Source organism: Mobula birostris, chromosome 11 (assembly GCF_030028105.1).
Source record: "Mobula birostris isolate sMobBir1 chromosome 11, sMobBir1.hap1, whole genome shotgun sequence".
In the NCBI taxonomy this organism is placed as follows: domain Eukaryota; kingdom Metazoa; phylum Chordata; class Chondrichthyes; order Myliobatiformes; family Myliobatidae; genus Mobula; species Mobula birostris.
The window spans coordinates 43,649,117-43,666,279 of NC_092380.1; positions in this window are offsets into that span (position 1 = coordinate 43,649,117).

Genomic DNA, 17,163 nt, shown 5'->3' on the forward strand with positions numbered 1-17,163 from the left:
AGGGCTCCAGCTTTCTCCCACAGTCCAAAGACATACCGGTTAGTGGCTGAGTTGGTCATTGTTAATTTTCAGTGATTACGTTAAATTGGGGGTTGTTGAGTGGCGCAGCTCGAAGGGCTGGAATGACCTATTCTGCGTTGTATCTCTAAATAAAATAAAATATTGCAGTAAAAACTGAAATTCTAGATAGGGTGGCATCAACCCTCTCATCTCCCTGCCTCTCTCCTCCACCCTCTTCTCCAACAATTAGCAGAGTACCAAAGGAACTGGAGCAGATTTGCAAACCTGCTTCTTACCAAACTACTTGCTACTAAACAAATGCCCCATGTTCATTGACTGATGGGGTAACACTCTTCCTTCAGATACAGGTTGAAATGCAAACCACAGGATCCAAGCTAAAGTAACCCACCAGGCTTGCCGCTCTTGTTCGTCTAGGGGAATCAGCTTTCGGCTCCGCCAAACAGGGTATTCAAGTTCAGGTGGATGCTGTGTAATGTATTCCCATTCACAAACCCACAATGCAAAATATTAGACAGTACACCACATACAATCAAATGATAAACTTTATGAATCTTAATTCGATTATAGGTTTAGTATGAAAATAAACAAACAGAAATTAAAAAAAGGGCCCACAGTTAAAGTCTCAAAATACGCTGGAGCTCACACAGCAGGTATTCCTCCTCAACGACCTCCGCCGAAACATCAGCGTCCTCCGGACTCCGGCTCGGAGCCCATTCTGTTGAGAGTCCTACGGCATCTCTTCATTCGCGTCTCCTCCTCTTCCCTATCGCGCCTTCTTGCAAAAATTCGCGAAACCAACAGCTTTCAGACACACAAGAAAGAATAACATCTCTCCCATTGGATAAAGTCCCATTATCACTCGTCATAACCCAAACATTGCAGCTACAGCGAAACCATTACATCAGCAGTTAACACTACAGAGAAGCCACTACAGTAGCCTTAGCAGATAACAGTACAGAGAAGCCATTACATACATCTTTAGAAAGAGGTTGCAAATAGTAGTCAAGATGTGGGGTTGAGATTGCAAAGGGAGCTGGAAAGGGCATATAATAAGGGTAATGTCACAATGGTAATGGCGGACTTCAATATGCAAGGGGACTGGGAAAATCAGGTTGGTGTCAGATCGCAAGAGAGGGAATTTGTTGAATACCTACGAGATGGCTTTTTAGAGCAACTTATGCTGAGCCTACTTGGGGAAAGACTATCTTAGATTGGCTGTTGTGTAGTAACCCAGATCTTATCAGGGAGCTTAAGGTAAAGGAACCCTCAGGAGGCAGTGTTCATAATATGATTGAATTCATACTGCAGTTTGAGAGGGAGAAACAAAAGTCAGATCACAATAGAATAAAGGGAATTACAGAGGCATGAGAGAAGAGCTTGCCCAGGTGGATTGGAGGAGGATACTGGTGGGGATGACAGAAGAGCAGAGGTGGCTGAAGTTTCTCAAAATAGTCATAGTCATAGTCATACTTTATTGATCCCGATGGAAATTGGTTTTTGTTACAGTTGCACCAACCAAGAATAGAGTATAAATATAGCAATATAAGACCATAAATAATTAAAAGGTAATATGTAAATTATGTCAGGAAATAAGTCCAGGACCAGCCTATTGGCTCAGGGCGTCTGACCCTCTAAGGGAGGAGTTGTAAAGTTTCACACATCAAAGTTGCTGGTGAACGCAGCAGGCCAGGTAGCATCTCTAGGAAGAGGTACAGTCGACGTTTCGGGCCGAGACCCTTCATCAGGACTAATTGAAGGAAGAGCTAGTAAGAGATTTGAAAGTGGGAGGGGGAGGGGGAGATCCAAAATGATAGGAGAAGACAGGAGGGGGAGGGATGGAGTCAAGAGCTGGACAGGTGATTGGCAAAAGGGATATGAGAGGATCGCGGGACAGGAGGCCCAGGGAGAACGAAAAGGGGGAGGGGGAAAAACCCAGAGGATAGGCAAGGGTTATAGTTAGAAGGACAGAGGGAGAAAAAGGAGAGAGAGAGAGAGAAAGAATGTGTGTATATAAATAAATAATGGATGGGTTACGAGGGGGAGGTGGGGCATTAGTGGAAGTTAGAGAAGTCAGTGTTCATGCCATCAGGTTGGAGGCTACCCAGACGGAATATAAGGTGTTGTTCCTCCAACCTGAGTGTGGCTTCATCTTGACAGTAGAGGAGGCTGTGGATAGACATATCAGAATGGGAATGGGATGTGGAATTAAAATGTGTGGCCACTGGGAGATCCTGCTTTCTCTGGCGGACGGAGCGTAGGTGTTCAGCAAAACGATCTCCCAGTCTGCGTCGGGTCTCGCCAATATATAGAAGGCCACATCGGGAGCACCAGACACAGTATATCACCCCAGCCGACTCACAGGTGAAGTGTCGCCTCACTGGAAGGACTGTCTGGGGCCTTGAATGGTGGTAAGGGAGGAAGTGTAAGGGCATGTGTAGCACTTGTTCCGCTTACAAGGATAAGTGCCGGGAGGGAGATTGGTGGGGAGGGATAGGGGGGACGAATGGACAAGGGAGTCGCGTAGGGAGTGATCCCTGCGGAAAGCGGGGGGGTGGGAGGGAAAGATGTGCTTAGTGGTGGGATCCCGTTGGAGGTGGCGGAAGTTACGGAGAATAATATGTTGGACCCTGAGGCTGGTGGGGTGGTAGGTGAGGACAAGGGGAACCCTATTCCTAGTGGGGTGACAGGAGGATGGAGTGAGAGCAGATGTGCGTGAAATGGGGGAGGTGCGTTTGAGAGCAGAGTTGATGGTGGAGGAAGGGAAGCCCCTTTCTTTAAAAAAGGACATATCCCTCATCCTGGAATGAAAAGCCTCATCCGGAGAGCACAGCAGGGAGAGCAGACCCATTTCCATCTCCTTCGTCCAGACCCCACCACCCATTTCCATCGCCCCCCTCCAGACCCCATCACCCATTTCCATCTCCCCCTCCAAACCCCATCACCCATTTCCATCTCCCCCCTCCAGACCCCATCACCCATTTCCATGTCCTCCCTCCAAACCCCATCACCCATTTCCATCTCCCCTCTCCAGACCCCATCACCCATTTCCATCTCCACCTCCAGACTCCATCATCCATTTCCATCTCCCCCCTCCAGACCCCATCACCCATTTCCATCTCCCCCTCCAGACCCCATCATCCATTTCCATTTCCACCTCCCCCTCCAGACCCCATCACCATTTCCATCGCCCCCAGACCCCATCATCCATTTCCATCGCCCCCTCCAGACCCCATCACCCATTTCCATGTCCTCCCTCCAAACCCCATCACCCATTTCCATCTCCCCCTCCAGACCCCATCATCTATTTCCATCTCCTTCGTCCAGACCCCACCACCCATTTCCATCGCCCCCTCCAGACCCCATCATCCATTTCCATCTCCCCCTCCAGACCCCATTACCCATTTCCATCGCCCCCCTCCAGACCCCATCACCCATTTCCATGTCCTCTCTCCAGACCCCATCACCCATTTCCATCTCCCCCTCCAGACCCCATCACCCATTTCCATCTCCCCCCTCCAGACCCCATCACCCATTTCCATCTCCCCCCTCCAGACCCCATCACCCATTTCCATCTCCCCCCTCCAGACCCCATCACCCATTTCCATGTCCTCCCTCCAGACCCCATCACCCATTTCCATCTCCCCCTCCAGACCCCATCATCCATTTCCATCTCCCCCTCCAGACCCCATCACCCATTTCCATGTCCTCTCTCCAGACCCCATCACCCATTTCCATGTCCTCCCTCCAGACCCCATCACCCATTTCCATCTCCCCCCTCCAGACCCCATCACCCATTTCCATGTCCTCTCTCCAGACCCCATCACCCATTTCCATGTCCTCCCTCCAGACCCCATCACCCATTTCCATCTCCCCCCTCCAGACCCCATCACCCATTTCCATCTCCCCCTCCAGACCCCATCATCCATTTCCATCTCCTCCCTCCAGACCCCATCACCCATTTCCATCTCCCCCCTCCAGACCCCATCACCCATTTCCATGTCTTCCCTCCAGACCCCATCACCCATTTCCATCTCCCCTCTCCAGACCCCATCACCCATTTCCATCTCCCCCTCCAGACCCCATCACCCATTTCCATCTCCCCCTCCAGACCCCATCACCCATTTCCATCTCCCCCCTCCAGACCCCATCACCCATTTCCATCTCCCCCCTCCAGACCCCATCACCCATTTCCATCTCCCCCTCCAGACCCCATCACCAATTCCCAACTCCATCTCCACCCTCCATCACTCTCACAGTTCTATCAGCTACTGCTGCTCCTCTTATCTCCTTTTTCACTCTGCTCCCATCTTTCATGTCTTCCCAAACCATCCCTCCCCCTCCCCTACTAGGCCTGATCTGCCGGTCGTCTTTCAACATGCCCTCTCCCCTGGTACACCAGTCACCTCGGTCTGCTGTTGCACCATGCCCCTCCATTTCCCCTCTCCACTCTCAGATCTGACATGGTATCTCAACGTGAAACATTGCCACTCTCACAGATGCTGCTGGACCTGCTGATCTCCTCCGGCAGATTGTGTGTTGCTCCACGTCCCAGCATCAGGCCTCTCCTGTGCCTCAATGTGCATTCAATGCTGGCCTTGTTGGTGAGTTAAAAATGGCACTGTGTCACAGCCTTTCCAAGAAGGATGCAGTGGGTCAAGAAGATAGTCCAGTGACCCCAGAGACCCAGGTTTGGTGCTGACCTCGGGTACTGTCATTGTGGTGTTTGCGTGCTCACCCTATGTGACTCTTTAAACTACTGTTGTGACTACCAGCTCATGTGAATTAAAGGATGAGTCATTGACGTACTCAGCTGGGGTTGGGGTGGGGTGGGTTTGGACAGAGCATTGAGCCCTGTGCTCCATGTCAACCGCTCTCCAGTTTGCTCCTCATCCCAAAGTTGGTATGTTCATTAGCCACTGTAAATTGTCTCTAGTAAATGGCTGTGTGATTGAATCTGGGGTGGGGGAGAGGAGGAGCTAATGGAAAGTTAAATGGGATTCCTGGTCTGCAGGGTTTTGTCTCCTATCTTCCCCCACCTTATCTGGTTCCATCTTCCCCACGTGCACACCCTTACCCAACCTCAGCTGCTTCCACGTCTCATCTTCCAGACCTGTCTCACCACTCGCCCTCTCTTTATACCTGCCATCTCCCCTTTCCATTCTCAGTCCCGATGTGGGCTCTCTTTGTCTCCACTCCCCAGCTGCTCAACATGTTGATCCAACAGCAGTTCGCTTGCTGCTGCAGATTCCAGCATCTGCATCCGATAGAAATATCCAGCTTGAACCAACCCAGTCCAAGGCAACACCAGAGTTGGTGGCTACGGAGAAATGGGTGAGGGTACTAGCACTGCAGAAGGGTGTGCAAAGCACCTCCCAGGGAGGCAAGTCTGAAAGGAGTGATGAGTCAGAGATTTATCAGGATGCTGTCTGATTAGATGCTCGTCTTATGAGGATAGAGTGAGTAAGCTCGGGCTTTTCTCTTTGGAGCAAAGGAAGAGGAAAGGCAGCTTGATAGAGGTGCACAAGGTTACAAGAGGCCCTGTTAGAGTGGATGGCCAGGCCTTTGTCCTGGGACCACAAGGGCTAATACAAGAGGGCATTTTAATGTGAGTGGAGGAGGTAGTGTACCCAGTGTGCTAAGTGCCTGGAGCACACTGTTGGGGATGGTGGTAGGCACTTTTAAAAGTCACTCAGATAGGGATGTGGGTGAATGGAAAACAGGGTTATGGGCTGTCTAGAAGGGAAGAGTAAGATTGATCAAATCTAGTAGATTAAGAGGGGCCGAAGGACCTGTTGTACTGCTCTAGTGTAAGTGTGTGAACCTGCTTGCGTCTGCATGAGTTATTGCAAAATAAAGCAGGCTACAGCACAGTGGTCAGAAGCTGAGCCATGGAGAGAGTGAGGCTGACTATTTTAAATAAAGACTAGCTTTGCAGCCGCTGCAAAAGTACAGCTGACTGCTGATGCCACTTAATGGCTCCAGCGACTGCGAAGTATCTGAACCCTCCCAGTCAGCTGAGCCATGGTCGTAGAATCCGGACCCCAGGACCACCACCGGAGCCGGCAGGAATGCAGGAAGGTGGAGGGTGGGATACGACTGGGGGAGGGAGCCCTGTGGTGTGGGAAAAGGGTGAGGACGTTTGATCCTCTGCAGGTTAGCGGCCTGCTTTCAGTGGAATTGATAGCTGAGACTCCCTAGCCCCAGCTGTCTCTTCTTGCAAAGGCTGGCGGCTTTTCACTGACCCCGGAAAGGGGTTTTAAATACGAGGACACCCCCCCAACCTCTCAACCTCCTCTCTGACGCTGTAAGGTGAGAAGCTGCAGATTGTTTGATGTTAGGTCCAGGCAGGCAACAAAGAGGGTCAGAAGTGGGACAGGAACAGCTGGGCGATGCAAGGCTCCGTCGTCAGCTTCCATCTGAGCCGGTGCTGATCACATTTCATGCCATTGTGCTCATACCAGCCCTCAATGGATCGATCCCATGCAACTCACTTCCTTTTGTGAAGAGGGTGGGTGGGTCTGTGGAACAGGCTACCAGAGGAAGTTGCAGAGGTGGGTACAATTACAATGGTTGAAGGAATTTGGACAGCTACATGGATAGGAAAGGTTTAGAGCATATGTGCCAAATGGGTCTGGCATGCACAAGATGGGCTGAAGGGCCTGGGTGATGTATAACCCTGTGGTGAGTAACTCATATCCAGAGACCACAAAGCTTTTAAACACACAAACGTATGTGTGCAAGTGATGTTCTGTGCTCACCCGTGTGAGTGGGTACTGACTTACTCCTCCTGTGGGTCCTGAACTCTGAAACCACTGGGTCTGCTAGGATTGGGAGGGAGAGGTGCTGGATGAGGTAGGAGGGCAGGAAGCCCAAGAGATAGCTCCCTCCTTCCACTGAGGAGCTGGGCATCACTCAGGCCAGTCACTGACGTAACAACAACCGGAATTATCAACTTGGAGATAGGAACTGAGGGAGCGTGGAGAATTTTCAATAAAGGAAGTAATCCCCGCATTATGTGAAGAAGGGGCTTGCATGAATTTCAACTCTCCATACAATGTCAGTTATTCCATATGGCTGACCCCTCCCAAGAATCTGCATTGTAACTAATCTGGGCATCAGGAGCGATTTGCGTGACATATGGTGCAGAGGCATTTGGGCCAAAAATAGTCGGGGAATGCACAGGAGCATTCCGTGGGTCAGCCGGTGCACAACCGTGAGTCTGGCGCAATGCTGTGCGGCAGTGAGCAGCGGGTGGACGTGCAGAGATGGAGGCCCACAGCCCGGCCCTGGTGCTCTGGGGCAGCCCCGTGCTGCTCCTGCACCCAAAGCAAGGTACGTGCGCCATACTTTACTGACGGGGCCCTGCTCAACCGACATGGGGAAACTGGCGGAGGGAGCACGAGCTCTCACCAGCAGTGAGGGGACGGGGTTAATGGTGAGGAGTGGAGCAGATCCTGAGGTGAGTGTGTGAATCTGAGAGTGCCAGCATGCGGTTCTGACTGCTGGCGTGAGAGTGACTGAATGTGATGATGCTTGTGAGTAACTAAGTTAGTGCATACTTTGTGCCCACAAGCACGGAATGTGTGTGTGAGGGGGCATGTATATATTTATAGAAATTAGTATCTCTATGAATGTGTCTGTATATCATTACATATGTTCATGTATGCATGCGTACTCATTTGTGTGTCTGTGTAGGTGTATCTGCTGGTGTATGTGTCTGTGTAGGCTTATTTATGAGTGTGTGTCTGTCTCTGTGTTTAAATTTCGTGATTATCTGCAGCCACATTTGCCACTCTGCAGCCGGTTTGTCTACATTTGATGCCTCTGGGGCACTGAAGATCCTAAACCCAATAGGCAACATGTGAGCGTGTCCCAGCTACTGATGGCTCAGTTATGGGAGGCTGCACACCCTCTCCTGGGTGCTCCATAGGCGAAGCTTTACCTACAACAGCAATTCTCAACCTGGGGTCCGAGGACCTCTCGGTTAACACTCTCCGGGAACCCTTGACCTAGATATTTACCCTATACTGAACATCCTGCTTGTGTCACTCGGGGGGAAATGAAAACTCTCCGAATTCAGAGCGAGTATGCGGGTCAGTGTTTCTGAATCTGCATGTGTTGGGGGGACAGGGAAGTTTACACCTCCCTTGGAAGAGTATATGAATGTGCGAGTGCTGGAGGAGGTGGGATGTCTCAGTGAGTGCTGTGTTCAGCTGTTGAGGAAGCGTAGTTACTACGCACACAGTGTTCCCTCACTCGTCACTGGCTATACTGGTGCCCAGCTTCTAACACGTCCGCACAGTGCTCTGAAATCTCAGGCAGAGCATGGCCTCAGTCCCACAGATGGTTTCACCCACAGGCAGACTCCCTCGGAAGCCAAGCACTTCTGAGGCGGAGGAAGTCTCCGTCTCATCTTGTGTCTCAGGGGCAAGTATATTCACTCTGCCTCTCCGCAGATGCTGCCTGACCTGCTAAGTGGTTCTGGCATTTTCTGTTTCTATTCAGGGAGCCCGAATAGAAGAAGGATGTCAGTAGCTACAAAGGGGGCAGAACAGTTTCATGTGGATGTTACTGGGAGCGGATGGCTTGAATTATAAGGAGAGGCTGGATCAGCTGGGGTATTTTATTCCCTGGAGTGCAGGAGGCTGAGGGGTTACCCGAGAGAGGTTGATGAAATCCAAAGCGGTACAGATCAGGTGAACGGTCACAGTCTTTCTCCCAGCGTAGGGGAGTCGAAAACTAGAAGGCAGCCACTTTAAGGTGAGAGGGGAAAGATTTAGCGGGAACCCGAGGGGCAGCTTTTTCATGCTGAGAGTGGTTGGTATGTGGGCTGAGCTGACAAAGGAAGTGGTGGAGCTCGTACAATTGTAATGTTTAAAAGCCATTGTGACAGGCACGTGGATAGAAGAGGCCACGAGGGAAATTGGTCAAACAGAGGCAAGTGGGAAAAGCTCAGGCAGACATTTTGATCAGCATGCACGAGGGGGAGAAGGACCTGCGGTGTGTCATGTGACTCTAGGATGCCATTTCCAGTAGTAGTCAGAGATCACTAAAGCTGCCTTTAAGACCATAAGACATCGGAACAGAATTAGACCATTCACCCATTGATCATGACTGATCTACTTTCCCTCTTAATCTGCCTTCTCCCCACAACGTTTGATGCCATTACTAATCAAGTACTTATCAACCACTGCTTTAGGTATACTCAATTACTTGGCTTCCATAGCCACCTGTGGCAATAAATTCCATAGATTCACCACCCAAGGAGATGGCAGATAAACTAAATGAGTATTTTGCACCAATCGTCACTGTGGAAGACACTAGCGGTGTGCCAGATGTTGAAGGGTGTGAGGGAAAAGAAGCGAGTGAGGTTAGTATTACAAGAGAGAGGGTGCTCAAAAAGCTGAAAGATCTAAGGGTACATAAGTCACCTGGACCAGAAGAACTGCACCCCAGGGTTCTGAAAGAGGTAGCGTTAGAGATTGTGGTGGCACTAGAAATGATCTTTCAAAAATCATTGGACTCTGGCATGATGCCAGCGGACTGGAAAATTGTAAATGTCACTCCACTGTTCAAGAAAGGAGGAAGGCAGCAGAAAGGAAATTGTAGACCAGTTAGCCTGAACTCAGTGGTTGGGAAGATGTTGGAGTTAATTGTTAAGGATGAGGTTATGGAGTAATTGGTGGCACAAAACAAGATAGTACAAAGTCAGCACGGTTTCCTTCAGGGAAAATCCTGCCTGATGAACCTGATGGAATTCTTTGAGGAGATTACACGTAGGAGAGATAAAGAGGATGCAGTGGATGGTGTATATTTGGACTTTCAGAAGGCCTTTGACAAGGTGCCACACATGAGGCTGCTTACCAAGTTAAGAGCCCATGGTATTACAGGAAAGTCACTAACATGGTTAGAAGCAACACACATCAAAGTTGCTGGTGAACGCAGCAGGCCGGGCAACATCTCTAGGAAGAGATATAGTCGACATTTTGGGCCGAGACCCTTCGTCAGGACTAACTGAAGGAAGAGTTAGTAAGAGATTTGAAAGTGGGAGGGGGAGGGGGAAGATCCAAAATGATAGGAGAAGACAGGAGGGGGAGGGATGGAGCCAAGAGCTGGACAGGTGATTGGCAAAAGGGATATGACAGGATCATGGGACAGGAGGCCCAGGGAGAAAGAAAAGGGGGAGGGGGGGAACCCCAGAGGAGGCAAGGTATATAGTCAGAGAGACAGAGGGAGAAAAAGGAGAGAGAGAAAAAGAATGTGTGTATGTAAATAAATAACGGATGGGGTACGAGGGGGAGGTGGGGCATTAGCGGAAGTTTTAGAAGTCAATGTACCCCATCCATTATTTATTTATTTATATACACACATTCTTTTTCTCTCTCTCCTTTTTCTCCCTCTGTCCTTCTCACTATACCCCTTGTCCATCCTCTGGGCTCCCCCCTCTTTCTTTCTCCCTAGGCCTCCCATCCCATGATCCTCTCATAACCCTTTTGCCAATCAACTGTCCAGCTCTTGGCTCCATCCCTCCCCCTCCTGTCTTCTCCTATCATTTTGGATCTCCCCCCCCCCCACTTCCAAATCTCTTACTAGCTCTTCCTTCAGTTAGTCCTGACGAAGGGTCTCGGCCGAAACGTTGACTGTACCTCTTCCTAGAGATGCTGCCTGGCCTGCTGCGTTCACCAGCAACCTTGATGTGTGTTGCTTGAATTTCTAGCATCTGCAGATTTCCTCGTGTTTGCGAACATGGTTAGAGCATTGGCTGATTGGTAGGAGGCAGCAAGTGGGAAAAAAAGGATCCTTTTCTAGTTAGCTGCCAGTGACTAGTGGTGTTCTGCAGGGATCGGTGTTGGGACTGCTTTTTATGCTGTATATCAATGATTTAGATGATAGAATAGATGGTTTTGTTGCCAAGTTTGCAGATGATATGAAGTTAATGGAGAGGCAGGAAGAGGAAACAGGTACTGTATGATGCAAAAGGACTTAGACAGATTAGGAGAGTGGATAAGAAAGTGGCAAATGAAATACACTGTTGGAAGATCCATGGTCATGCGCTTTGGTAGTAGAAATAAACGTGCAGACTATTTTCTAAATGGGTAGAAAATCCAAAAATCTGAGATGCAAAGGGACTTGGGAGTCCTTGCGCAGAACACCCTGAAGGTCAACTCACAGATTGAGTGGAGGGGGTGAGGAAGGCAAATGCAATGTTAGCATTCATTTCAAGATGTCTAAAATACAAGAGCAGGGATGTGATGCTGAGGCTTTATAAGGCACTGGTGAGGCCTCACCTTAAATATTGTGAACAGTTTTGGGCTCCTCATCTAAGAAAAGATGTGCTGGCACTGGAGAGGGTCCAGAGGAGGTCCTCTTGAATGCATGCTATCATTGCATTTGTCTTCCTTCCTATCAAATCACTCTGCAAGTTAACCTTTAGGGAATCCAGATGTATCATTCCCAAGTTCGTTTGCACTTTCAATTCTGAATTTGCTCCCCATTTAGAAAATAGTCTGCACTTTTAATCCTATTACCAAAGTGCATGACCAAACACTTTCCTGTACTGTATTCCACTTGCCACTTCCTTTTTTATTCTCCTAATTTGTCCAAGTCCTTCTGCAAATTTCCTGCTTCATCAACACTACCTTCCCTTCCACCTTTCTTCATATCGTCTGCAAACTTGGCCCCAAAGACATCGATTCCATTTTCCAGATCATTAGCATATAACATGAAAAGTAGTGGACCCAACACGACCCCTATGGCAGCCAACCAGAAATGGCCCCTTTTATTTCCACTCTTTTCATCCTCCTGATCAGCCAAATGTCCATCCAAGCTAATATCTTTCCTGTAATACCATGGGCTCTTAGCTTGTTCAGCAGTCCTATTTGTGGCACTTTGACAATGGCCTTCTGAAAATCCAAGTAAACAATATCCACTGATTCTCCTTTGTCTATCATGCCTGTTATTTCCTCAAAGAATTCCAACGCATTTGTCTGGCAGGATTTCCCCTTAAGGAAATTATGCCAGCTTCAGCCTATTTTATCACGAGCCTCCAAGTACCCCGAAACCACTTCCTTAATAATGGACTCCAGCATCTTTCCAACCACTAAAGTCAGGTTACTTACTCCAGCCCTTTACCCCTACTGGTATATTGGCCACCGACTGTAGCTCGTCAGAGTCCTCTGTCCTGCGCCAGACTGGTTGTCCACAGGTGTACCCCATCTTCTTGGTGTATTTTTCCTCTCCTAGGGACGAGGTCTTTGGAGCCTCTGTTGGTGTTTTTATGAGATGGTGCTGCTAGTCCCATGTCGAACTCTCCTCCTACCACAGCAGGGATTGGGACTGTCCGTGCAATTTTCTAGTCCTCCGGAATCATTCCAGAATCTTAAAATATCACTACAAATGTATCTACAATGTCTTCAACCACCTCTTTTAGAACCTTGGGGTGTAGTCCACCTGGTCAGGTGACTCATCCACCTTTAGACCTTTCAGAGTGTCAAACAAATTCTCCTTAGTAATAACAATCTCACTCAATTCTGCCCCGTGACACGCTTGAACTTCTGGCACGCTGGTGATTGCTGTAAACTGTGTGTGAGCGAGAGGCAGAATCCCAGGGGAAGTTGTTGAGAATGTGGGGAGAATATAGTGGGTGGTTGGTGTTGGCAGGAAGAGCCTTTTTTCTGTGGTAAATGTCTCTATCGCTGTCTATGGCTATAAATGTGTATGAGCTGGGTAAATATCCCAGTCTGATCCCACAGTCCCAAGGCATTCTCAGTCCTGAGGGAAAGTGAAAAACTTGTCCTGTAAGCTTTTCATTCAGATCAAATCATTAGACAGTATATAGGGGCAGTACAAAGGAAACATTAACACAAGACTGATAAAATATACCATTTACAGAGAAAGAGTCAGATCATAATGACAAACATGAGAGATTCTACAGATGCCGGAAGTCCAAAGCAACACACGAAATGCTGGAGGAACTCAGCACGTCAGGCAGCATCTATGGAAATGAATTCACAGTCGATGTTTCAGGTCAAGGCCCTTCTTCTGGACTCATAATGAGGTAGATTGTGAGACCAGAAGTCCCGGGAACCACTCAATAGCCTTGCCATTGGTAGAATGGGGTTAAACACCAAATAAATCTTCCTCAAAAGTGGGGTCACAGGTGTAGATACAGAGGAGTAAAGCTACTTCATCATGGTGAATGGGGTTGAATATAGACAAGCATGGCAGGGGTTTAAACATGTAGAGCTCAATCCTATCTATGAGCCAATATGGGCAAAATTCCAGACCACAATGCATAAGGTTCAGCACGCAACCAATCAGCGATGAGATTTCCTCCGCACATCACAGCCGTTTCTAAAATGACAACCAATCAGTAGTGAGATTTCCTCCCCACATCACAACTGAGTTTCTGAAATAACAGCCAATCAGCTGATTGATAAGTATATAAAGGCCAAGCATTTGGAAGACACACCACAATTAACAGCACACTGATGGCGTCTCCTTGTATGGTGACGAAACGTTTGCAAGTAAATTGTCAAGATCAGAGAGCAAGTCAACACAACCGTCAACAACCTGAGCTACGCATCTTCTGAATTAGAATACTTGCAACAGAATAAAGCTTCTCCAGAGGGGGATAGAGAGTAAAGTTCCCTCAGTACTGGTAAAATAGAGGAGAAACTACAAGATCCTCTGTGAACAGTGGCAGGAATCATGCTTCCACTGCACTGATACAGCAAGTTTAGGAGGAGTAAGGGGCCCTCCACTAGAACAGTAAAACTAAACCTGAAATGAAAACAGAAAATGCTGGCCATGCCCTGGAGGAACAGGAGACAAGGTCAACTTTCTGATGAAGGATCTTTCGCCTGAATTTTATCTGGTTGCCCCCCCCCCCCACCCAAGGACGCCACCTGACCTGCTGAGTACCGCCAGCATTCTCTGTTTGAGCGGTGTTAATGTTACAAGTCACTGGCTTTTTATTTGTTCTGGATTCCTCATAAATCAGAATGAAAAAGTAAACATTGTCCAATTTCCAGACTTGTGTCCCAACTCCTGGTGTGGCTTGACATCAAATCAGACCAATAAGGGGAGAGAGGGCAAGCTGATGTTATAGTCAGAATGTGAGTTCCTTTCTGTGATGATAGCTATTCCCCACTCCTGCACAACAGCAGCCTGCTGGTTACAAGCTTCCTGGCAGGGTTATATTCAAAGAACTTCCCAAGATCCTGATGCTCGGCACTCGCAGTCCAAGAGTTAAACCACTGGAAGGTAAAGGACTGATGGTATCAGACAGGCAGGTTACTTACTTCAGGCACTGTGCTCTGAGGATGCTCACCCATCATCTCTGTGCAGTGAACAACTCACACAAGTCTAGGAAGTTTACTCTGTTAAATGACAAACAGAGGCCTTTCCTAAGGCTTTAACTGTGTGCCTGTGGTTAAAAATACAAGCTTTCCTGCAGGTTTCAGAAGTCCAGTGCAGTCTCCAGCCTTCATCCCTTTAAACAGGCTGATCTTCCACAGGCTTTATGTAATTCTGATTCATCACTTCTGTGCTCGAAAAAACGAGGAAAGCAGTACCGAGATTCATAGATAACATTGTTGATGGAAAGGATTAAATCTGATGCAGAATGAATCCACAGATAATCTCAATTTGATGTAAAGATTTAAGGTACTGAATGAAACACTAATTGCTCACACAGCTACAGCCAAATACTGTACATGGCAATTTGACCTGACAGGTAGGTGGCGCTGGTGCTGAGGGAATTATGGGGCAGAGAGCTATGGGATGTATCTGCAACTTTACAGTAGTGATGGAGTCCTCTCTGGGGAGGATACAAAGCGGACCAGAGAGACGTCATGAGCAGGGTGTAACACCCATATACTTTGGACTTTGAGCTGCTGTCTCTCCAGACTTTCAATGTTTGACAAAGTCACACACACACACACACACACACACACACTTACCTCTCTGCAAAGCACATTCCTCTTCTCACTCTCAGTAAACAACCCCACCACATTTTTCATCTACGCTACAGCTCGATCCCTGCAATGCTCCCTTACACCCTCTCTATTACACACCACAGTGTATCTCGGCCAGACTCTCTCCATTCCACACCACTCTGTGTACATGACATTATATCAGCCTGAACCCCCTCTATTCCACACCACTCTGTGTACATGACATTATCTCAGCCTGAACCCCCTCTATTCCACACCACTCTGTGTATATTACATTATCTCGGCCTGAACCCTCTCTATTACACACCACTCTGTACATTATCTCTGCCTGCCCCCTCTCTATTACACACCACTCTGTGTACATCTCTGCCCGGCCCCTTTCCATTACACACCACTCTGTGTATATTACATTATCTCTGCCAGCCCTTCTCTAATACACACCACTGTGTACATGATCTCTTCCTGACCCTCTCTATTACACACCTCTCTGTGTACATTATCTCTGACCTCCCCTCTCTATTACACATCACCCTGTGCACATTACAGTATCTCTGCCTGCCCCCTCTCTATTACATACCACTCTGCCAGCCCTTTCTCTATTATACACTACTGTGTATACATTATCTCTGACTACATCCTCTCTATTACACACCACTCTGCCTACATTATCTCTGTCCACCCCCATTACACACCACCCTGTGTACATCTCTATTACACACCACTCTGTACCTCTCTGCCCAGCCTCTCTCAATTAGACACCACTCTGTGTATATTACATTAACTCTGCCAGCCCTTTCTCTATTATACACCACTGCGTATGCACCATCTCTGCCTACCCCCTCTCTATTACACACCACCATGTGTACATTACATTATCTCTTCCCACTCCCTCTCTAATACACACCACTATGTACGTTATCTCTGACTGCACCCTCTCTATTACACACCACTCTGTCTACATTATCTCTGTCTGCCCCATTACACACTACTCTGTGTATATTACATTATCTCTGCCTTCGCCCCTCTACTACACACCTCTGTGTACATTATCTCTGCCTGCCCCCTGTCTATTATATACAACTGTGTACATCTTATTACACACCACTCTGTGTATATCTCAGCCCAGCCCCTCTCTATTACACACCACTCTGTGTATATTACATTATCTCTGCCAGCCCTTTCTCTATTATACACCACTGTATACATTATCTCTGCCTGCCACCTATCTACTACATACCACCATGTCTGCATTACATTATCTCTGCCCACCCCCTCACTATTAAACACCACTCTGTGTATATTACATTATCTCTGCCTTCCCCCTCTCTATTACACACCACTGTGTACATTATTCCTTCCTGACCCTCTCTTTTACACACCACTCTGCATACATTATCTCTGACCTCCCATCTCTATTACACACCACCATGTGTACTTTACATAATCCCTGCCTGCCCCCTCGCTATTATACACGACTCTGTGTATATCTCTATTACACACCACTCTGTGTATATTACATTATCTCTGCCTGCCCTCTCGCTATTATACACGACTCTGTGTATATCTCTATTACACACCACTCTGTGTATATTACATTATCTCTGCCTGCCCTCTCGCTATTAACCACCACTCTGTTTAGGTTATATTACCTCTGGCCTGCCCTCTCTCCATTGCATACCACTCTGCATATATTATCTCTGCCTTCTCCTGAGCAACACACACAAAATGCTGGGGGATCTCAACAGATCAGGCAATGTCTATGGAAATGAACAAATGGTCAACATTTCAGGTCTGCAAGGTCTCTGCTGAAAACACCAACTGTTTATTCATTTCCAAAGATGCCACATGACTAGATGAGTTCCTTCAGCGTCTTATCTGTGTTGCTTTGGATTTGCAGCATCTGCAGATTTTCTGCTGTTTATGAACTGCCCTCTCCTGTTAGTCCCCCCACTGCATGGTTACATATATCTCCAGCCCAGCTCTTTATCAAAAACCTTCGGCAATTCTCTATTGTGTTCCTGTCGTTTCTCACCTCCTACACCCACTCCTCTTTGTCTACAGCTCCTCTGTATACAGACCTGTCTGCTCTGCATACAGACCCATCTACTTTGTATACAGACCTGTCTGCTCTGTATACAGACCTGTCTCCTCTGTATACAGATCCGTCTGCTCTGTATACAGATCG